The sequence below is a fragment of the Wyeomyia smithii genome, chromosome 3, assembly GCF_029784165.1.
Source record: "Wyeomyia smithii strain HCP4-BCI-WySm-NY-G18 chromosome 3, ASM2978416v1, whole genome shotgun sequence".
Taxonomy (NCBI): domain Eukaryota; kingdom Metazoa; phylum Arthropoda; class Insecta; order Diptera; family Culicidae; genus Wyeomyia; species Wyeomyia smithii.
The window spans coordinates 78,449,484-78,474,807 of record NC_073696.1 but is presented as its reverse complement, the minus strand read 5'-3'; the positions used below and the strand labels follow the sequence as shown (position 1 = coordinate 78,474,807).

Genomic DNA, 25,324 nt, shown 5'->3' with positions numbered 1-25,324 from the left:
GGCAACATGCTCGAAATAAAAATACAAATCATTACGCCTGAAACGGCTGCACCAGACCTTCACGCACTCTTCAACCTCGGGTCAGAAAACTGGCTCAACGGGCTCATCTGTGCGAAAGAGAAGTCACGGTCTGCCCCCATGCCATTAAATACCTGGCGCGAGAGCTGTTGGTGCCAATGAAGCCCCAAGGCGATTTTCCAAACCCTGATGGTTATCCGCCCGAAGAAAACCTGAACCCTGGTGGAATGCAATAAACAAGTCTGTACGGTTGGCAGGATGTGTGCGTCTACCGTCCTGCTGCAGCTCCGCACGATTGACGCAAATCCTCGTTCGAGATCCAGCCCGCGTTGACGGATGATGGAGTGGAAGTGAGTGCGTCTTCACACGCATCCTCGATGTGTCGATCGGTACTAGACGAACGACAACCGACATAACCAGGCGCGGGTATCTAAGCCATCTTTCGAGCTCTGAGCATTCCGCCTCTCGTTGCCTGCTCTGCAAAAGGGTACCGGGTTTGCACAATTTCCAAAGTCAAGATCAAGTTTACCTATCTCGTTTCGTCGTTTCTTCTGCCTAACCGGACACGTTCCCTCGCACCCGTTGTCTACAAATTCTACCGAAATAAAGACTACTTGCTCTCAAACAGATTCTCTTACTCTCTTTTCATCTAACTCTCGTTTCGTTCGTCTCTCTAAAATATGTTGCATTGCATTTTGTTTGATCGTACTCCTAGGTTCGTCGCTTCTGGACGTTAGTCGTACACAAGTCTCCAAGTGTTGCACACTGAAACTGGAGCTAAATTAAAGCACTGATCACTTCGTTCTGTAGAAGAAATCTTAACTAAACAAGAAATGCTTGGGTTATAAGCTTTAAGTAGCTAATTCGAACATTTAAAAATAAGGCTAGTTTTTTTGTGGCAGTGAAAAATCCATTACAGTATTCTAGTATGATCGAAACAGTCCGAAAATGTACCATGATCAGAACAATTTTTCATATGCGAGATTTCTCCACCAATCAACGAAAATTTCCTTCAAATATTTACCGCAATCTTTAGGATAAGGCATTGTATTTTCGGCAGCGATTGAAATGGAATCCCAGTGGTTAGAAACAACCTACGAAGCTAATTTTTTTGCATGATGCTTATTCTCATCTCAATGTACCAAACCGCAAAAAATTAGTTACGTAGGTTGTTCCTAGCTTTCGAGATTCTATTTTAATCATTGCCGAGAAAAACCCTTTCTTATCTTACTATTAGTAAAAAAAATTTTAAAAATGATCAATTTTTGAAAACAATTCGTCCTTGCAATTGCTATCATGCCTTGTTTGCAACCGGTGATAACGGAATCAATTATTCGAATGTCAAAACACGTCTTGTGCGAAATGAAGTTGCATTGTAATGGAGCTGTTCCGATTATGATGCAATTTTTGTTCCGATCATGATTCACCCTGTTCCGATCATGATACAAATTTATGATCATATAACACGATAAATTAGAATAAATTTACGCAGGATTTGCTATAAATTACTGTTTCTGTAAACTAGACAGATGAATTGTTTCGATAAACGTAATTTGGTTATGATGTGCGATATTATGGTAAAAATGTGACATGAAAATCTATTTACCATGATTTATTCCCATTTCTTACTACCGTTTCTTTGTATATATTTAGAGAAAATGGTTGTCAAATTCCGCAAAAGTTAAAGACGCATTTTGCACTGTTTTTGTGCAGTAACATTAAAAATCTGACTGATTTGGAGCTGGAAAGTATTTTTGGTTGATAAACGGTACACAAGTTGCATTTTGAATCTATTGATTCTTTTATGCAAAACTTCTAGGATTAGTTAGGATAAAAAGCTTCTCATAAGTGCTATTGTCCTTCACACCAACCACTAACCAGATATACTTCAGATTTACTAGAAATAATCATAATGAAAATTATATGATCAGATCAAACGGTATATTTAAAAAAAAGGCAGACTTGTTAGCTGTAAAAAATATGAACACGTGAGATAAATGCCCAAGCAGCAGGCATTGTTGCAATGAAGTAAATGCAACTTTCAATGCAGCATTCAAAGATTGTAATAAATCGCATCCGTTACTTTTATTCAACTTGTAAATAACCGAAAAGCGCAGAAGGTGGAGCCAATAAGCAACTAACAGTGCTATGTGAACCATCTTCTGCATCGATAGCCGCTGCAGTATAGGATGAAAAGAGAGGAGAAATAAAGTTAAGTTTGTTTACCTTTACTGACATTTTTCTTCGGTGATGGTGTCGCGAAGTTTAATATAACTACATACATTATAAAAAACCTCAAATATATCGAACTTTTTCTCTACTTACGCTTCTGATAGGTATGTTATTCTACCTGCAATTCAAACTTTACCGTGCAAAAAATGTTTTTACTTCGTAATTTTTCACGCGCCTTTTATAAAGTGTTGTAAAAAAAATTTATGATTCAAACTCGCCAAATTATGAACAATGTTTTGGGAAACGATAGTTCAGAAAACAGTTAATCATGCGGAATATGGAATAACAAAACCATATTTCCAACAATAATCATTTATCATTCGTTTATATTAGAGATGGCTGTTTACTGTGTGGTAATTTTAGCAAATATATGGTTCAACAAGATGTTGCTATACATTTTCATCACTAGTTTGCTTTCCTTAAAAGAAAACGTTTGTGAAACAACAATATGCAACATCATGTGACATTATCGTTATTTAAAAGCATCATGAAATATGCACTTGGAAATAGATTGCAGAAAACTATTGAGCAATTTCTAGTTTTCAGTTACGAGAATGATACACGTAAATAGCAAAATGTTGCTCAATTCTTTTATATTTCTTCAGAGTAACCGAAAAAGTTTCTTGCACCTTTAAAAAAGTTTAAAATCAACAAATATTGAGTAGTCTCATTTGAAAACATGTTGCAAGTGCTGCTTGGGTGAGCCATAATGCACACTGAAAGTACTCAAGAGTAGTCTACATACATACATGTTTTCGACGTAAAACTACGTCGTTTAGGATGTGAAACCATAGGATGTAAAACAAAAAATGAAAAATCGATACTGGGGACGAAATCGTGTCTAATTTCAAATTCCTATCACTCGGTTGGTTTTCAACGGATTTCCTTCGTTCTTGCAGCAATAGATCAATTACACTGCATAACATAGTAATTTGGTTATGCAACTTATTGCAATATTGAAAATTGTCAGGCCTTGTTGAAACGCAGATTTCGTCCAAACAAAGCTGAACTGCATTTATGCATGCCATTCCTTAATGCTCTCCGTTGCACGTTCTACAGAATATCACACCTATGTAATTGGGAATTCACTCATTGGGCTATATGAGAGTCTGTTTTCGGTTCAAACATATATCATATCAAATAACATTATGAAACACTCAACAGTGTAATAAATTGTTGCATGGCTTAATAAAATCTTCTAACCGATTTGCGAAGCGGTGATAATGACATAACGTGAAAAGAGGCGGAGCCACTTAGAACATAGATCTAACATAAACAACGTGAAGCAAGATGATATTATGATTAAAATCCCTCTGAAAGCGAAACCTGACCAGTGGTTAAAATTATCAAATGAGTTTCACAACATTGAAACTATGCTTTTTCGTCGTGCAGGTGATACATATTACCATGACAATCGGTTTCACTATCCGATATGCGATGTAAACAAAAGTGTTCATCGTTACTTGACGTCTCAAAATGAATATAATACCCAACAAGAACGAAACAGAAGATATTCAGATTGGTTCATCTATCAATTCAAAAATAGCAACCGTGAAAATGAAACTAAAAGGCAAAAAAATCAATTTCGATTTGAGGTACTGATATTTTTTGAAGTGCAGTTACTTTTTTTTATTTCGAAAATAATCTGAAATGGATAGCAATATCAACTGGAAGCTCTTCTCAAGATAACGATATTATCAAAACTAGAAAGCTTTGTGCAGGTATGGTTATCGTCCATATGTTTTCAACGTTGTAAAAAGTGCTTCAACATTTAAAACCTTCTTTTAAGGAAGCGTACGCTACAGGAAGTTGCTTTACCGCTGATTGCACGTGGGCGATGTCAATTTGATGTTGGGAGCGAATGCAAACATTCCTAAGTCGTTTTGGACGTCGAGAATATCATCCGACATATCCGTACTAGTCATTCTTTTGAAGCGTATGAGCATGGTTTATTCAAAGATGATGAAATTACACAGAAGAAACCAAGAACCATCACCAATAGACAGGTCGCTTTAGCTGATCAATTGTTCATGAATTCAAATAATAAGTTTGTGATTATGATTGAACTTATTTATGAGAAATATCATTTATTAGAATAAACGTATAAAACGTTATAACTTAAATAAATTTAATGAGTTATATACTATGATGGCTGCTGTAATTACGTATGAACTGGTCTAGGTCAGTCGGTTGCTTGTCGAATCCCAGAAATTCAATATTGAATATTGCATCTAAGCTCAACGTGATACAAATACTCAGTACAAGTTACTGACACTGATATTCGTTCTCATTTCCGTGATGATGATAATGAATTTCAACTTTGACAACATATGAACGAATGTGAACTTTGACTGAGGAATGGACACCAACAAACGTGTTCATCGAAAATCAACATTTCGATCTGTCTAGCGACCGTTGTCTAGCTACAGTTTATGTTTGTGCATAGAAAAGATATTTGACGCTAAGGTTGGCTTGATATCAGTCTGTTTGAGTTTCTAGGCGGTGCTTTTTCTCAGCACTGAACCTGACAGAACAGAGGATGCGATTGTGCGATAACTGAATAAAACTTGCAATTTCATCAATAGGCCCTTTTCAAGTTGATTACACACGGCCACACTTTTCTTCAAATTTAGATATAGATACGTAATTTGGTATTTTCCAGAACTCGATAATACTGCCTATCAACAGCGGTATATACAAACCAATACGATTTCAAATAAAAAGTCAGCTTGTTTCGCTACAAATGCTGAATTCTTTCCTGAAAATGTACTACACTTCATTCTTAAGAAAGACGCTTAATACGATTTCACAGCAGCATTTCTAAAAACATTCTTATGTCTGAAACCAATCATCGTCAGCATGAACAGAATGCCACACACCACCCCTTTTTTGTGTGTGGCCCCTGCTCGTTTAGTGAAAATAGTCTCTCTCCACCTACCTTTATTAGTTACCATAAATGCCGAATTGAAACGTAATCTCAACGTTGCGTCCACTACCGTATCTGACGATTTTGTTAAAGCCGACCACAACAGTATCGCCGAATTTTTTCCGAGGTCAACTAGAATTCTATTTTGGACTCCGTTAACGCCAAAGACGCCGCTAAACTCTCTCTAGCGTATTGGCTTATACTATCGACAGATACGTCTCAAGAAGAGAGCTGCCTTGAAAAAAATTACTAAGCACCGTACACTGCCGTCGCTACGCTAAAACGTCGCTATGCGAGAAATAATCACACATACAGAAGCAAAACGAAACGATGCTTTCTCCGATATCAACATGATCTACAGAGGAAGCTCAAGTCTTGTCCCAAACAGTTTTGGAAGCTCATGAATCAACAGTGACTCAAATGTCGAATGTCACTTCATTCAACATTAGCTAAATATTTTTGCCGATTGGTGCCGTCGGAATCGTATGAATGTTAATCCATCTAAATGCTCGATTATGTCATTTGCACGGAAAAACAGACTACGCATTTCAAGTACGCTGTTTTAGGAACAGAAATTAAGCCCATAAACCATATTGAAAACATGGAAGTAATTTTGGATTACCAGCTCACTTTCAAGCCTCACATTTCGTTTGCCGTCGTTAAAAACTTAGAAGTTTTGGAATTCATCTCCTGTACCGCTAAAGAACTTAGGGATATTTAAAATATTACTGCTTCAAATTGTTATATTGCGCATTATATCGCTCTATATTACAGTACTGCTCGGTTGTCTAGACCCCTCATTAAAACAATGGTGTGGAGAGAAAGAAGGCGCTTTGCGAGATTTGCTCTTCGTAAACTGCCAGGAACTGTTCGCTTTCGTTTACTAAGCTAAACAAGTCACTGCTTATTAGGGTGGGGAATCGTTATATGGAAAAAAACGAAACTTGATAGCAGAAAGCCTGGACCAAGTTTTTTTTTGTTCTATTTGGGGCCCCAAACAATCCTGAATTTATTGGAAGTCGATTGGTTTTGTCTCCGCTTGGCGCATTGCATTTCAAATTTATATGGAGATTTGTATAGAAAAACCAACTTTTTTGCATTTTCCATTCTAAAGAGCTCAAATGGCTCAAACCATAGGTTTCATGACATCAAATGGTAGGTGTTTTGATGCCCAACAACTTGGCCGAAGACATTAAATAGCTAGGGTGTGCCAATAAAATACTAGAGCAGTTCAAATTTGAGTATGTCGAAATTTATGTTGCAAATCACTTTTTCTGCCAACACTGCAAGTGTACCGGTGTCAGTCAGATTTCCATCAGAAGTAACCTCTGAAACACGTTGTAGATTCTACCTACGCCTAGAATATTGACCAAAATTTGTTTGCTTGGTCCAGCTGAGTGTATAAACTCGTCACGACAGGTTACTTCTGATGGAAATCCAACTGACGCCGGTACATTGGTAATATTGGCAGAAAACAAGATTTTCTGCATTTAGATCGACATACTCCACTTTGAACAGCTATAGCTCTTCTTAGGGACATTCTAGCTCTTCAAAGTCTTCTGCAAAGTTGTTAGGCATCTAAAATAGTATACTTTAACATAATGTAGTGCATTATTAGAGCATTATTGAGCTCTCTAGAAATGTAAATGCAAAACTGTTGGTTTTCCCATAGGAATTTTCATACAAATTTGAAATGCAATGCGCCCAGCGGAGACAAAACCAATCGACTTCAGGTAAGTTCAAGGTTGTTTGGGACCCCAAAAGGAACCAAAAAAACTTGGTTCTGGAAAATCGATCACTTTCCCCCACCCTACTGCTTATTGATACGTTTAGATCCTCTGTCCGTCGGTACAAGCACAGGCAGGGCATTATTTACCACAGACCTTCGGTAACGCCGCATAGACTACCCCGCTCTCTTGGAACAAGTGAATATACACCTTGCGGCCTTCGAAACAATTCGATGCTACTGCTCAATAAACTACCTAACTACAACATTTTTGGCGCAATAGTTGTTTTCCAAAATCTATTCAACAGAGTATCCGCTCTGATTGTTTTTAATTCATCTCGAATGCTTCTTAGTTGATGACATCGTAGTTTTTTTTAAGGTCTGACTAGTTTAGATGTAATATTGCTGTATTCCCATTTCGATACATGTATTGACACTCACTTGCACCTGTTGGTGAAAAGCCAAACAAATTTTATTGTCATCAAGCCGCACAACTGCAATATGCAACACGCAAGAGTGTATTGAACTGTTTCATGACTTTAAGTATGACACCTTCTGCTATCTGCTTGTCTCTCTTCTAAGCTGCAACAAAATAAAACATACCATTTTATTACGTGACGGAGATTTCCATCCATCCAATTCCACTGTTTGCCAACAGTGCAATTCCACAAAAAAAAGGGTAACCAATTTAATCTAACATTTTTTATTCGTCTGGAACATTGCATAGATGTTTCTATGGGCAAAAACTGCCATTTTATGCTATTGGTTCAAGACTCATTTTTGAAAACCTATTTAAAAATACTATTTTGGGAAGGTATTAATAATTACAAATATTTTTAGAACCAAAACGGTTATTTGATCGGTGTGACGTCTTCATGCAATTCACCAAATTATCCTAAGGATTATGGCTCGCAAAAGGGAAGCTGCGAGAGCTCACCACAAACACCGCCAAAACGAAGTAGGGGAACTGCTCCATTATTCATCTCAGCCCATATATTCATCTCATACAACAAGAAAACACAATTGAAAACAGGAAAAACGCATATTTTCTTCTTAAACTAATCTGCTAATCCAAGGAATGGATTCTTCTTAGTTCACTTCAAAATCCTCATAGAGTATAATCCTCAAAAACTCACTTAAAAGCATTAGATTTGATATTATAGTCGAGCATCTGCACTCGAAAACTCATTTAATTCAATCACCTACCTCAGAAAACAGAATCCGCGCATCGTTCTATTCGGCTACAACGGGACTCGTTCAGCAGCCAACCAAAGTTTTTTTCATCACTAGCGGACCACTTTTTATTTTGATCACTAAACAAAATCACTCACTACACTAAGAATACTTTTATCCTTGAAATGTTCACCTCAAATTTCCTAAAACAAACTTGATTTATATGAGATGAATTTTTACAATTCCTAAATTTCAACTATATGCATTTTCATCTGTTTTCACTGCGTTGAAGAAAATCAAAAGTTGCCAAATCAGTTTCTGTTAACACGAGAAAATCATACTGAAAATGTTGAATTATTCCGACATAAGTGACATAAATCTGTACACACAGCACTGTAGTGGTTACCTAGGTTACCAATTTTGCACGTGCTACGACGGGCTGCGGCTTCGTTCATTCATGATAATGTGATTCATTCATGATTGACAGTGTGATGAATATGGGGGCGTCGTGAGATGAATAATTGAGCAGTGATTCAAGTTTTCAGATAGATATGGAACCGTTGTGAAAAATGGTTTATTTTGAGCGCATGAGGTTTTCGGGCGTAGAATCCTGCGATCGATACTCGATAGCAGACTAAATGTTTAGCGCAAGCATATGGATCTGTACGACGTATACAAATACGCTTATATTGTCAAGCTGATGAAACACGGCACGTAACACGGATGGCGGATGAGCGACCGGCAAAGATAGCTTTTAGCAGAGAACCGGATAGAGGCTCACGACTTTAAGGTAGACCTGGCATGCGCTGGATGTGTGCTGTCGACGAGGATGCCAGAGCAGTGTGTAAGGGAAAACTGGCGTTGAGCCGCCCAAGACCGAAATTTGTGGAGGCGTATTCTGGATTCGGTATAGGATCTCAACGATCTGTCGCCATAAAAGTAAGTAAGTGACGTTTTCGTCAAAGTTGTAGATAGTAATTATACACTCTAGAAAAATATTGTTTTTTTAAAAGTCAAAAAAATTATAACTTATTATCTAAGGAAGCTCGTTTCATTTACTTAAACGTTGAGGACTGTCCGATCATTGAGAAAGCAAAAAAAAGTTGGAAGCTTATCATAAATGAATCATGTTCCAAAAATTTTAACCAAAAGCACAGAATAACATCTTTTGCCAATGGAAATGTCTATGCAAAGTTTCAGTCAAATCATAAATGACAATTAAAACAAAAATTAAACCGGAACAATTTTTGTGAAACTGCTTAATATGAAATGAGATTCATATTTCGCTCATCCGTAAAACATACGAAATAAAATCTCACGGTGTCGTGCAAAACTGGGATAATGGCTTAACTTGAAAAAAAAGCATGAGCAACTCCTATCAGAAAATACTGAACACAATGAAGATACCTAAGACACACCCAGTCTATCCTTTGTCATGGAATAATAAAAGAGTCGTCATTGACTCCAGTTGCCAGTTGAATACACATTATTTTAATTGTAATTTAAACCCCCGTACCGTGAATGAACATGTAGTATTATAGAAAGCAATGTACTGTTTTCCGAAACATTTTGAAATAAGAATGCCATCTGTAGAATATTTGTTTTAACCAAAATTTCCACAGTTTCGAATAAGTTATAAGGCTCCAAATAACAACATTGACGCAATCTCAGTTCATCAGCTGTTGTTGGGTCTTAACCTCTGCTTTGAATAAATCTTGCAAACTTTGCACAAGCTTTCGAGTTACTTCACGAAAAGATAAATATTGACTGATTGGCTTTGCCTGAAATTTTGAAAGAAATTGTTATTGACGACTCCTCGAGTGATTTTCATGAAAACATTGGTGAACTTATACTATCGAAGGATACAGAAATCGGACTTACCAGGACATTTCGGTTGATGAATACAACCAGTCCAATGCATTTGAGTTTGATTCCAATCAACAACATCTCACGTAATTATGACCGATTCGTCGTCTGATGTGGATTATTATAATGGTTTCGACTGCATCTCTTTATGATCAACATAATTTCATGAATTTGAAAATGATATCGATATTGACGATCAAACTTCTTCTGTTGCAAATGGCGCTAACAATGACATTTTGGAAGAATGTAGTGATACTGGATGCGAAATGTGCAAATAAACGAAATCAGAATTCTTGTTTTGGTAGCAAGTTATTTACTTTTGTATTCCAAACTATTGACCTCATGTTAATCAAACTGGCTGACAAAAGCGGGAAAAAAGTTCGTGTAAATAAAGGAAATATTAACAATTGCATGCTAATCAATAAATATTCAATTATAAAAATCAAAAATAATAAAATATTTCATATTGATTTTCCCCCTGTTTCACGTAATATGAACGCAGATGAACGAATATGAACGGAATAAATTGCTTGAAAGAATATATACAAATATTTACTAGATACTTTTCTCACGAAGTTTCCTTCACCAAACGCAATTGACTCCGCTCAACGACACCTAATGACGATTGAGCAATAAGACAATAAGAAGAAGAAGATATGGCAATGATCTTTCATAGAACTTTAAAAGTTTCTGCAAACTTACCACTAATGATCACTCTCAAATGCAACAATTCAAGTAATGTAACAGTTTCACCTGATGTATGTAGTCAACTCTTTCGACTTCGTATTTAACATGCGCCACTTTTTGCATGTGTTTTGTGTTGTACTTGTACCACCAAGATCTTCAATCATTTTGAAAACAGGAATTAATTACCAACAACAATAAAATAAAGTAAATGAATTTGTTTGTTTAAAAATTTCGATGACGGCTACATTTTGGTGTTCAGTAGTGATTATCTGAATCAAATTAAATCAAAAACCTTTATTTGCAGACAAAACGTATAATTTACATGAAAATATGCACTTTAAAAATTAATAAAAACTTGAATCCGAATCTATTCAAAAATAATTTTTACTTTTTCTGCGAAAAGTTTCCAAAGTTAGTAACATCATTTTCATATGATAAAATTAAAAACAATATTAACTGTCATTTTCCTTCACCACTTTTCACGATATGCAAATACGTATTACGACGCTAACTTCACGCCTACATCAGTGCTTAGATGAATTGTCCAGTGACTAAGCGGCGAAAAACGTATTTGTATTTCGTGAAAAGCGATAAAAATAGTGTTAAAAAGTGAAGCATATTGAAAGTGGAATGTAAAGTTCATAGTTCATATCTATCAAAAGCTCGAACAAAAATTAGTTAGAATAAAAACTTCTAATTTCTGCAAATTTTTTGTGTTCAAAATGTTTATTTTATTGAAAAAAAAAAAAAAAACAGTAAAGTATATTTCAGTGTATATTTTTTCTAGCCGAAAAATCTATGTTTTACTCTCTGTATCTATGTCTTAACTCTCTACGGTGCCCAGTTTAGTATAGATCACAATTTTCTGAATAAAATTGTTAAAACTTGATACAATTGCTGCTAAAACATGTACACCGTTTTCGAAGTCAGGTCATGTGTCAGAATGGTTTAAATACCTGTGGAAAAGTCGTATGTCCTCGGAACCATATACAAAATTTTATCAGAATAAAGAGTTTTGAGACAGATACAATCAAAAAAGTTGTTCAAAAGACTGTTAGCCACAGTTCCCACAATCTCAAACTTCATACATACTTCATTAAATTTCACTCGAAGCTAACACAAAACCAATCTGAATCATGAGAATATTTGTATGGTTACTGTAAAAAACTTAACATGTTATCCATAATTTTAAATGGGGCATATTTGAACAAAAGCACTCATCAATTAACAATTTATTTCAGGATTTGAACGATTTTGAAACAAAAGAAGTGATTCCATAAAAAATGTAAAAGCATGTTACTTGACAACCTTACTCCTCAAAAAATTTACTCATCAAGATGTACAGAATGCACAAAAATAAACTAGTTAATCCCCAGTCGCAGCTAACGAGCAAATTTCCGCGACAACCAATTAGCATTGAATTCACATAGACAGTATTATCTAACTACCGTTCTGCTAATCTATTTCACACCCAATCTGGTGCAGCCACAAACCAGACAGTGCATTCCTGTTGCATTTTCTGGTTCATATCGCTGATCGCACTTCCATGCAAAGTAACAACAATGCACTTCACAATCCTCACGCAGTCGACTTCAACGCGCAGGAAGCGACGAACCACTCGGAGTGAACACACAAAAAATCGATACAACTCACGCACATCCCGACCGTTGAATCGTACCTAGATCGAATGCAACTCTCCACAATCGACTTTAGCAACATCTTTCGGCTGCCGGTAACTCTCCACGCAACCGCACACGGGTACTAAAGACAGTACGATAGCAGAGCAACAAACATGAAAACCGCCACCTCCACTCTCCACCCAGTCTTTCATCGAGCTGCAGTATGAAACTGTTGTTTTTCGCTTCTTAGTCTTGCCGGTTTTCTTCTTTGCCGCGTTCGGGCTTTGACTTCGCTCTCCTAACAACATACTTTTGCATCCCCTTTAGGAGGCAAATTGCCTCTCTTTTGCTCATCTAAGCTTCCCCGGGACTGTGCCATCCGTCGAGTTTCCAGCTGCGCGGATGGTTTACTCTCTTTCGATTTTTCTTTCCTGTACTCATTGCCATTGTTGATGGACGACGACATCGGCGCTCAGTATTGTAGCACACCAGCACACAGTCAGACCTTCTTTAGACCGCAACGACCGACAGCGTCGAAAACGAAGACGACGACGACGACGACGACCGCGACGCCACTGCCGCCACGGTCAGGTCACTAGCCAGCAAGCACGGTGTCCATTTCCAAGTCAGTCAGTATACGTCTAACGTCTTCAGTGTCAAGGTCTCTTGATTCTTTCTCCCTTGCTCTCTGTCCGTACGACGAAGAAGAAGGTGTTGTGCTGAGTGCAGTAAGGAGTATCCCTAGCTGGTGCTACGGATTTACCTTCATGTGTTTGGACTTTATGAGCGTTTTTGGCACCTGTTGATTGAGTTGCAGTTTTTCTTGTGAAGTTGTGCTAGAAGTGATCTTGAAGACCTGTCTGAAAAATACGCTACTTCTTGCTGAAGTTGACCGTTAGCGTCTTATGGACTGTGTGTGTCCAGAAGTGCCAAGAATTCATCAAGTACTGAATCGTGAAAAAAGCACCTATCTGGATGGAATTGACCTTCAGCTGGGAGTGAAATCAAGTGAGTTCCATTTTGCTCCTACTGGTGATCATGGTATTGTTTTCAAAGATTAATCGGTGGATGATTTGTCGAGAGACCGTAGCGAAGCGTTGTGTAATTACTGGGATCTTTTTTTCTCGAAAGTAGGAAAATGAAATGAAAAAAAACGCAATGTAGCACTATCGCGGCAAAGAAAGAAAAAAAAGATGCAAAACAACTTTCAAGTGGAAATAACTGTGAACTAAATTAAAAACCGCGTTTGGCCCCAACCTCGGATCGGACCGCTGATTCGAAGAAGGGGGACACATACGAGTGATTCGATCCGCCGACCGTTCGCTGGTGCCAAACATGCCCACATAGAGAGAGAGACGGAGTGTGTGACGAGGTTCATCTTCGTCGCCAACCTGGTGAAGGCAAAAGCTTCGAACGTTGAGCACACAATGTATAAAGGAAGCATAAAAATCATCCAGAAACAAGTCCCAGCCTTCAATGTGTGTATTCTGATGCTGCTGCCGCTGCCACTGTGGCGGCTGCGGCGACTTTCTTTCTGCCTCTCGTCGTCGGTAACGGGGATACTAGATGATCTTCTTCCCTTTTCTTTCTGTCCCTCAGCCGGGATGTCACAGCAGCAAGGAACTCCTCGGGGAGGGGAAAAAGTTACCATTAATTAAGATAAAAAAGAAATATATTAATGTTTTGCTCGGCAGCGGCAGGAAAAGGTAGCATATTTTGGGCGCTCTGGAAATTCCCGCTTTGGTGGTTCCAGGAAGATCATTGCCGGCCCGTGGTCCATTTCGCGGTTTCCATTTGGCAAGAACTGTTGCTTGCAAAGGTGCAGCCAGTGGAAGGCAAGAGGGTAGAACTTTCATGTATAAGCGTAGTGAAAGGGTCGATGCATTTGTTAGTAAGCGATGTAGTTTTTGAGTTCGCTGTTGAGAACAGCTAAAAACAGTTACCAGGTTGCGCTGTGTTTGTAACTGTACATGTTGAATATTACGCTGTGAGTGTTTTACATGCAACAGTGTTTCGGAACAGAGAGTCCGAAATTGATAATTGGCCGGATGTGTTTCGACGTCCGATGGATGGAACTTTTCGGTAGAAGCGGGATATTGATTCCAATCTCAGTTAGTATTAACAGATTATCGCACAGTGCTTTCTCATTTTGAGGTTAAATCGAAACTCTACTGAAGTGAAAAATAGGTTAAACAAATTTTAAACTCAAATGGGTTATAAAGAATTCAAAAAATTGCTCAACGACGAAATCATTAGAAAAGTTTGTGTTGTAATTTTAAAAATCAAAATCTGTTTCACTGTATACTACAATAAACCAAGAAAACACCGTTTTCTAAACTAGCGAATAAGTTAAATCGCGTCAAAACTTGGTCATGCATTATCCGTGTAGAAAGGGGCATGAAAGAAAGTTTTTAATGTCGAATTATAATTTTATGTAAGTTTTGATAATTGAGTGTGTTATTATTATTTTTTTGCGCGAACTAAAAATAGCAGTCTAATTTTACTTTGACCAACTACAAGTTTTGTTTACTAAGCTACCGTTAATGACAGCAAGATGTTCACAATTTTCACAACTTCACAATCCAAATGAATAGAAGACTTTCGACAGAAACAACATCGCACAACAATAATTGAATGTGAATGTGTTTGCTGAGATCAATTAGAACCGCTTGTATTGTATAATTCAGGCAGCATTTATGCTACCTTGAAGTTTCCAATATTCTATGTCAGACGATTCGACGCTAACTACAACTGAAGATCGATTAGAGTGGATTTACAAAATAGTTTAGCCTTCCAAATATAGAATTGGTCACATAGCTTTTGATCTACTAATATATCCTAGTAGCTAGGAAACGCTTCTTCAAGGCGTTATATTGGCCTAACAAAAAACTCTTAATACCTATGCCTAAAAAGTGACACGCTGCAACTGGAAGTATTATTGTATCACAGTTATTTTTTTTTCTTGTTAAATTTGTTGTACTTCAGTTTGACACAGTTTCGCAATTCTTTCGTATTCGTTGCAATTTTGGAAGTTAATATATACCCACAATTTGTTAATCTCCTATGGTTCATATTTGGTTTTCAGTTCGTTTTTATAACTAGGGGTAAGACTGCACAAAAATGCGGAAATAAGATATAAAATTACTATTCTCTCAATAATTTGATTCCTATAATTATTGAGAAAAGCTTGAATAAAAGTCTTAACATACAATTGATTTCTTTATTTGTAGTGTTCAGATTTTTTCTCTGATTATAACATAAATCATGGAAAGTATGCTAAGATATATCAATTGAAGTCCATAGAAGAACTGAGTAAATTCAACACGAAACATGAGCAAAATTTACAACAGAGCCAAAACTACCCTAGACATGATTTAAATTATAGACGAAGGTTTTTTATGACTCTATCAGTAAATTTATCTATAACGAGATTATCACAAAATTATTTTCATCAAATATCGCTATCATAATATTATTAATATGTAAATTAAATGAAAAAAAAAAACAGAAATCGAAAAATATTAGTTCAATTGAAAATTTAGCTTAGCGTTTAGCGGAATTATCGACAAAAGACTACGTCATATTTTACTGTATCGGAAAAATGCCATTTTGCTTCCACTGAATGAATTCCGAACGTTATTGCCGTGATCGATAAATAAAATGTTTTCCAGCAAAAGTTAGCAAAAAGTTGAATTGAATTTAAACAAGATGAGAAAAATTTGACCAATCACAAGGTCGCTACCACCAACAGACTTTTGATAGCCTCTTGAGGCATATCTAGAAAATTCAAACTTCTTTCGTTTTGGCAGCTGTGATGTGCAAACATCGAGGGGCAAAACAGTGAGTATATTTGAGTTTTTCTGAGAAAACCTGAATAATAAAGAGCAAATTTAAGTAACTCTCTTATCGCTGAGTATCCATCCTTAAACTTTTTTCCCACCGCAATATATATTTTGGCTTATCATCCAAATGATGTTTTACTAAAAGGTGAATTAACATGGCATCGGATTTTAAAAACAAAATTCAAAGAAATGCGTGATTCCTGGAAAACTAAATTAATTTCTCAATAAATTTGTCATTTGAAATAAATTTTACCGTGACAGTTGAAACCGGACTTTATCGGCACCAACTGGGATCATGAAAATATTTTCACTAACCTTTGAACAGTAAAATATTTTCACTAACAAGCATGCAGGTGTACATACCTTTCCCTAAACATGTTGGTTTGTTGACCCACCTCACTCAAAACGACAAACGCCAAACACATGAATATTGCTCGGTCCCACCGTTCATATATCTTTCTTGTTCTCAATGTAATCAAAGATGTAAATCATCTGAAATTTTCGAAGTAAATTGAGTAAATTAGGGTTATTCCCAGGCAAAACAGTAGCTCAGATACAAGCTGTCTTGTCCCTCGGCAAACAGTCGAAACGGAGCACTCTAAATTACACAGCACTACAATTTTATAGTGCATCACTACGCGGTTTGAGAGAAACCCAAATTTGCTTCATATTGGCAGTTATGAGATTCAAGCAGTCATTTCTGAGTCCACCGAAAAACCGCCTTTCTCGAGTTCATTGAATTTTTTGACGTAGAACACGTCTTGCTTTAGTAAGGTGACATGCTGTGCAAAGTGTAACGGAAATGTGCCCTCTTTACATGTATATTGTGTTACTACCCTTGAACGAATTTTAAACGCCAATGTCTTGTTCGGAAGGTTGTCCCAAACTAGTATAATAGCTCAGTCAAGTAAAATTAAGTTGCGAATCAGTCATTTTTGTTAAGTTTCACAGCATTCACCAATCATCAGCTCGCTTTCATAGCTGAGAACAGGATGGTCTATATCATAATAGTAGAATCGTACCTGTTATGTGCTGTTTTGAATGCATGCAATCTTTCACTAAACAGATAGTGAACACTTATGTCTTAATTGATAAGTGAAATTTTTGGTATATCTTCCCAATTGAAAACCAAGGAAGCCGCTAAATAATTCCGCCTATATACAAGTTCTTACAGTTTATTCAAGATTCGCAACACAAATGTACGAAAAATGAAGCTCATTTCCTTTTGGCAAACGCAACAATATAACACTTGTCACACGACTTGGAAAAAAGACAATCAAATTGTTCTCGCATCGAATGGAAGCAGATAACAAGAATGCACTTGTTGCGTGTTGCATATTCCTGATGGGCGACTGGGGGAAAATTATATTCGTGCTGACTCTAACAACTCTTATTCGAAACGTTACGTTCATGCGCCACCATGTGAGCTTAATGCCTACTTACTTATTTTCGTAAAACGATTTTTGTCTTCGCTAATGGGTGTGTACGCTTATTCAAATCAACACCAGCTGCATTTCTGACGGTTTTTGTCTTTGATAATTAATGTGCACGCTTGCTCATAGAGAAATGGCATTACTGCCCACTAAGCAAAATTTCAAAACAATCGTTTATTTTCTGGTTAATGAAATCGTCATCGAGTTGCACGTCTGTTTGTCTGTGCTATAACCGTCTTTAGTCAAGACGGTACATTCTTTTCAATGAAGAGTTTTGAATTTTAAAAAAAGGATTCAGTATAGTTAGCAGAACGTGTCGAACTTCTCTGTTCAAATTCAGATTCTGATCTGATCTGAAACTGAAGAGTTTAATGAATAACAATTTACGTAGTCCCATGTTCACCATGCGGCCGAGTCCTGAATACCACCCTCCTATTTTGATGAAAGATAAATGACTTTTGTTATACAAATTCTCCATTTTCATGAGAATATCACCACTCTACCTTCGGAATTCCAATTTAAATTTCGTATATAAAATTTATTTCTTTTTGGTCCACATAAAAAACAAAACGGTACTTTTGAGAGCACCTGAAAATAACAATGGAGCTTGCGTAGTGCCACGCCAATAATGCCGTCGTATCTCAAAAACATCTCTTTACTTTTTTGTCCCCTTCATTCATTGTCAGCAATATTTTATGCAACAAAAATTTACCATAATGATAACACTGGTTGACAAAAACGAGAGAATCGCCCTAAAGCTCAAAAAAGTTGCAGGAAAAAATCAGTAATCTGTAAAAGTTATTTTTGCTAGGGGCACCAAAGTTCACAGGAACGGTTAAAAAGCTATAATCTTTCATTTTTTCCTGTTTGCGCTCAAGGGCAAAACCAGTCAGCTTTTTCTTCCTATGTACTTAATTTTTATTTTTCAAACAATGAATGTAGTTAAAAATAATGAACTAATTCATAGGGGTACTGGGGGTAAGCCCGGCCCCCTAAGGAAAATGATTCTTTAGTAGCACTTGATGGCGAATATTGTTATATTTCTTTCACAGATTCATTGCCCAGATTGTTTTCTACAAGATATGAAGGTTTTCAGTACTTTCAAACTGTTATTTTACAAGGAATAGTGAAGTCTTGAAACTAAGATAAAATCGACGTTTAGCCATCAGTGCGGGTGAAACCGTCACATTTACATTTCTGTATGTTACTGTTGAATTTGGTTGTTGTCGGTTAGCTGGTTCTGGGCAGATTGCCGGAACAAGTTCCGGTGAACATTATGTATAAACATTGAAAGAATTTGATACTCAGCAAGCCTATCATGTGGCACTTTAAATCATATTATTAACTAGTTTCATTGAAGCCAGGATCACATTGACCACACCGGAGCATATTTCAAATACCACCGGGAAAGCCGTCAGTTTTGTGACTTGATTCAGTACATTTGGCACCTCTAATAACCCTTTGAAATCATTCATAAATCACAGAAGAGATTGAGTGCATGGTTCTGCTAACAATACAGGCAATAAATTGTAGAGCAACGATAAATTATTTTAGTCTTTTCAAATGAATAAAAGCTTAAGTTCCACTCACGAAAAATTACATCCGTTTACGCATCAGCTGCAGTAGCGTATGTTTTGTCTATTATTTCGACGTTTGACGTTTCACGGTGACTTCGATGTGTCTTAAAATGTCTAAAAGATTAAATACCAACACTTCACATATTCCAAAACACAGTTAATTGGCGTTTTCTAGTAAAATCCAAGGGGTGACGGTCTTACTCTCAATGCTAAGAAATTTGATTCTGCTCATGTATAGTGCACCGCAGCTGCATAGCAGATGTTCCGAGGTTTCGCTTTCCATATTACAGAAGCGACAAGTGTCATCCTGAACTCGACCAATGTTCTTTAAATGATAGTTACTCGGGCAGTGTCCAGTTATTAGTCCTGTGTAAGTACAAAGAGCCCACTTATTGAGCTCTAGGAGCTTTTGAGTAATTTTCCCGTTTGGCGTTATTACCCTTTTTGACTGGTGACACCCTCTGACAGCCCTCCAGTTGACTGTCACCCGTTGTTCTTCCCAGTATTTAAGTTCCATTTTTATAGTGCAATTTGAGATACCGCAAAAGGGTTCCGGACCAACAAATTGCGAGTTGGAGCCCTGTTTGGCCAGTTCGTCTGCTTTTTCATTGCCGTCTATGCCGCTGTGCCCGGGAACCCAGTACAAATTGACAGAGTTCATACGACACAGCCTCCGCAGTGAGAGAACGCACTCCCACACTATTTTTGACGTACACTTGTGAGCACAAAGAGCCTTTAGTGCCGCTTGACTATCATAGAAAATGCAAATATTCGCATGTTTGTAGTTTCTCTTCAGACAAACGTTGACACATTCGATTATAGCGTAAATCTCCGCTTGGAATACAGTAGGCCAGTTCCCATTGCCACTGGTATCCCAAGTAACCATAAGCATTAGAAGATAGCATTTTATTAGCACTAATTCAGCCTTGTTATTGCCAAATAGCTATATATCATGTTTTTTAATGTTTAGGGCATTATGCTAAACTAGCATTACTGAGAGCAAAATATGCGCTTAAAGGGCTACCTTAACTGCTACATCGTGTTTTAAATTCATATAGAAGACGCATTACATTTTTTCGTAAGTGCCAATAACGAGCAATATCAGTGGTCAATTAAAAATAGACGGAACATGGATACTCCTCGTGAATGGGAAAAAACTTTAAGGAGTGGAAATTTTCGACGCAAAGTTCGGGTATATGAAAGCATGAAACTTTCCGAAATACCCAATACAAAACCATTGCAAACTAGTGAGTTGGATCCGGGACCTACATGTCTTGGGCTCGTGGTTCCTGAACCGTCAATATCAGAAGATGAAGAAAAGTCTGATTCTAGTAGTTCCCGGGTTGCCAACCAAGATACCTTTTTTGCGGAATATAGTCCTGACGAAGATTCTGACGGGGAGTGGAACCACATGTTTGACCCATTGCGGTTTGGTGGTAATCAAGAGAATCGATATATTCCTGAGGAAAACTTAGGTACGTTTCTAAAAAACTGGAGTATCAATTACAATATATCGCAACAAGCACTGAAACCACTTCTGCATAAATTAAAATCTTATTATCGAATACTTCCGGAAGACCCAAGACGGTTTCTCCGAACACCTAGGATAGTTGCTAATGTGATTGGTATTCAAGGCGGTCAATATTGGCATCAGGGCTTAGGTAAATAATAAACTGAAAAGTGTTAAACTATTCAACTATCTTTTATTCGGTTTCATAGAAAATTATCTTCGCTTGGCTTTTCCAGAATTAGCTGAATCACTAAAAATATCCATTATTATAAACATCGATGGCTTACCGTTGTATAAGAACGGAACCAGCCAGGTATGGCCAATTTTGTTTAACATACACGAGAATACTTCAATGAGGCCAATGATAATTGGCATTTTCTATGGAAAAGGTAAACCAAAGAAAGTCGAAGAATTTCTTGCTCCATTCGTTACGGAATTGAAACATGTAATGACAACGGGACTTCAAATAAATGGATTCAAGATGACGGTTCACCTTCGGGCTTTTATATGTGATTCTCCCGCCCGAGCTTTTGTTAAAGGTAATGGACAAACAGCCATTACATGTGTTAATTCATGAGCGGTTATTTTTTCCAGGTGTGGTTAATTTTAATTATCTGCACGGTTGTTTAAAATGTTGCACTATTGGACAACATTCAACTCTTCTGAGGACTAATATTTTCCCTCAAACGTTAGCAACCAGAAGAACTGATGCTGCATTCCGTACTGGGCAGTATGATGGGCACTACAACTTTTACAAAAGACGTGAAATGGTAAATTGAGCAAAACACGTATTGTTTCGCCGCTACTTGAATTACCAATTGACATAATTGAGGATGTTATCGTGGCCGATTCATTGCACCTTCTTCATTTAGGAATTACGAAGAGATTGATTCTAGCATACAAAGACGGTCATAATGGATGCGATGAAAGTAGATGGCCAAAGACACCTGTTGTCAGCAAGATCAATGACATTTTTCCATCTTTGAAACACCCACTTAAAACTGATGCGACTAAGTTTTCCTGCATTGTTATATCACGGGAATTTACCTTAACCCAACAATTTTCTGATAAATGGTTTCTCACGAATGATACTAAAATTGCGGCTATGAAATACGCAGATTCAGACGGCATTTACGGATCCGAAATTGCTGAGTTCACAAATTTATTTGATTACCCTTTAGTTTCCTCGTGTATTAACGTCTTCGTAGGGACAAATGAATATCAATTTGGCGAATTAAAACATCATACATTAGATAAGATTTTTTGCAAGTTGGTAGCAATTACAGTGTATGAAGAGACAGCATTTATACCGTTGTTGCATACCTTACCATCAAATGAAATGTTTTGAGATAGATTATGCATTGTTAATAAATTTATTTTTTTTGGATTAATGATGAAATAATGATTAATAAAAAAAAACAATAACAGTTTTGTAGTCCTCTACTCCTACATCAAAATTCTTCTACCAAGTATTCTTCAACCAAAATATTATTTTGAATAATATCCATTCTTCACTGAGATTGTTTTCAGCTAGCAGTTCTTCTACCTCATCCTGATTCACCTCTTCTTCATCTTTCACAAGTTCTTCGTATTCCACAAATGGTTTTTCTTCATACTGCCTTTCCTCTTCATCACTTAGAACAGATTGTTTGACGTTTCACGGTGACTTCGATGTGTCTTAAAATGTCTAAAAGATTAAATACCAACACTTCACATATTCCAAAACACAGTTAATTGGCGTTTTCTAGTAAAATCCAAGGGGTGACGGTCTTACTCTCAATGCTAAGAAATTTGATTCTGCTCATGTATAGTGCACCGCAGCTGCATAGCAGATGTTCCGAGGTTTCGCTTTCCATATTACAGAAGCGACAAGTGTCATCCTGAACTCGACCAATGTTCTTTAAATGATAGTTACTCGGGCAGTGTCCAGTTATTAGTCCTGTGTAAGTACAAAGAGCCCACTTATTGAGCTCTAGGAGCTTTTGAGTAATTTTCCCGTTTGGCGTTATTACCCTTTTTGACTGGTGACACCCTCTGACAGCCCTCCAGTTGACTGTCACCCGTTGTTCTTCCCAGTATTTAAGTTCCATTTTTATAGTGCAATTTGAGATACCGCAAAAGGGTTCCGGACCAACAAATTGCGAGTTGGAGCCCTGTTTGGCCAGTTCGTCTGCTTTTTCATTGCCGTCTATGCCGCTGTGCCCGGGAACCCAGTACAAATTGACAGAGTTCATACGACACAGCCTCCGCAGTGAGAGAACGCACTCCCACACTATTTTTGACGTACACTTGTGAGCACAAAGAGCCTTTAGTGCCGCTTGACTATCATAGAAAATGCAAATATTCGCATGTTTGTAGTTTCTCTTCAGACAAACGTTGACACATTCGATTATAGCGTAAATCTCCGCTTGGAATACAGTAGGCCAGTTCCCATTGCCACTGATATCCCAAGTAACCATAAGCATTAGGAGATAGCATTTTATTAGCACTAATTCAGCCTTGTTATTGCCAAATAGCTATATATCATGTTTTTTAATGTTTAGGGCATTATGCTAAACTAGCATTACTGAGAGCAAAATATGCGCTTCAAGGGCTACCTTAACTGCTACATCGTGTTTTAAATTCATATAGAAGACGCATTACATTTTTTCGTAAGTGCCAATAACGAGCGATATCGAGTGGTCAATTAAAAATAGACGGAACATGGATACTCCTCGTGAATGGGAAAAAACTTTAAGGAGTGGAAATTTTCGACGCAAAGTTCGGGTATATGAAAGCATGAAACTTTCCGAAATACCCAATACAAAACCATTGCAAACTAGTGAGTTGGATCCGGGACCTACATGTCTTGGGCTCGTGGTTCCTGAACCGTCAATATCAGAAGATGAAGAAAAGTCTGATTCTAGTAGTTCCCGGGTTGCCAACCAAGATACCTTTTTTGCGGAATATAGTCCTGACGAAGATTCTGACGGGGAGTGGAACCACATGTTTGACCCATTGCGGTTTGGTGGTAATCAAGAGAATCGATATATTCCTGAGGAAAACTTAGGTACGTTTCTAAAAAACTGGAGTATCAATTACAATATATCGCAACAAGCACTGAAACCACTTCTGCATAAATTAAAATCTTATTATCGAATACTTCCGGAAGACCCAAGACGGTTTCTCCGAACACCTAGGATAGTTGCTAATGTGATTGATATTCAAGGCGGTCAATATTGGCATCAGGGCTTAGGTAAATAATAAACTGAAAAGTGTTAAACTATTCAACTATCTTTTATTCGGTTTTATAGAAAATTATCTTCGCTTGGCTTTTCCAGAATTAGCTGAATCACTAAAAATATCCATTATTATAAACATCGATGGCTTACCGTTGTATAAGAACGGAACCAGCCAGGTATGGCCAATTTTGTTTAACATACACGAGAATACTTCAATGAGGCCAATGATAATTGGCATTTTCTATGGAAAAGGTAAACCAAAGAAAGTCGAAGAATTTCTTGCTCCATTCGTTACGGAATCGAAACATGTAATGACAACGGGACTTCAAATGAATGGATTCAAGATGACGGTTCACCTTCGGGCTTTTATATGTGATTCTCCCGCCCGAGCTTTTGTTAAAGGTAATGGACAAACAGCCATTACATGTGTTAATTCATAAGCGGTTATTTTTTCCAGGTGTGGTTAATTTTAATTATCTGCACGGTTGTTTAAAATGTTGCACTATTGGACAATATTCAACTCTTCTGAGGACTAATATTTTCCCTCAAACGTTAGCAACCAGAAGAACTGATGCTGCATTCCGTACTGGGCAGTATGATGGGCACTACAACTTTTACAAAACACGTGAAATGGTAAATTGAGCAAAACACGTATTGTTTCGCCGCTACTTGAATTACCAATTGACATAATTGAGGATGTTATCGTGGCCGATTCATTGCACCTTCTTCATTTAGGAATTACGAAGAGATTGATTCTAGCATACAAAGACGGTCATAATGGATGCGATGAAAGTAGATGGCCAAAGACACCTGTTGTCAGCAAGATCAATGACATTTTTCCATCTTTGAAACACCCACTTAAAACTGATGCGACTAAGTTTTCCTGCATTGTTATATCACGGGAATTTACCTTAACCCAACAATTTTCTGATAAATGGTTTCTCACGAATGATACTAAAATTGCGGCTATGAAATACGCAGATTCAGACGGCATTTACGGATCCGAAATTGCTGAGTTCACAAATTTATTTGATTACCCTTTAGTTTCCTCGTGTATTAACGTCTTCGTAGGGACAAATGAATATCAATTTGGCGAATTAAAACATCATACATTAGATAAGATTTTTTGCAAGTTGGTAGCAATTACAGTGTATGAAGAGACAGCATTTATACCGTTGTTGCATACCTTACCATCAAATGAAATGTTTTGAGATAGATTATGCATTGCTAATAAATTTATTTTTTTGGATTAATGATAAAATAATGATTAATAAAAAAAAAACAATAACAGTTTTGTAGTCTTCTACTCCTACATCAAAATTCTTCTACCAAGTATTCTTCAACCAAAATATTATTTTGAATAATATCCATTCTTCACTGAGATTGTTTTCAGCTAGCAGTTCTTCTACCTCATCCTGATTCACCTCTTCTTCATCTTTCACAAGTTCTTCGTATTCCACAAATGGTTTTTCTTCATACTGCCTTTCCTCTTCA

The 25,324-nt window shown here is 37.1% G+C and overlaps 1 protein-coding gene across 6 annotated transcripts in view; it reads left to right on the top strand.

Annotated features, from left to right (window-relative positions):
* Nucleotides 1-12,744: 12,744 nt before the first annotated feature.
* Nucleotides 12,745-25,324, top strand: part of LOC129726899 (serine proteinase stubble) — a 134,787-nt gene continuing 122,207 nt past the window's right edge. For all 6 annotated transcript variants that reach the window (XM_055684114.1, XM_055684117.1, XM_055684119.1 and 3 more), the window contains exon 1: nt 12,745-13,255. The gene's annotated coding sequence lies outside the window, so the exon portion shown is untranslated. The remainder of the gene's footprint in view (nt 13,256-25,324) is intronic.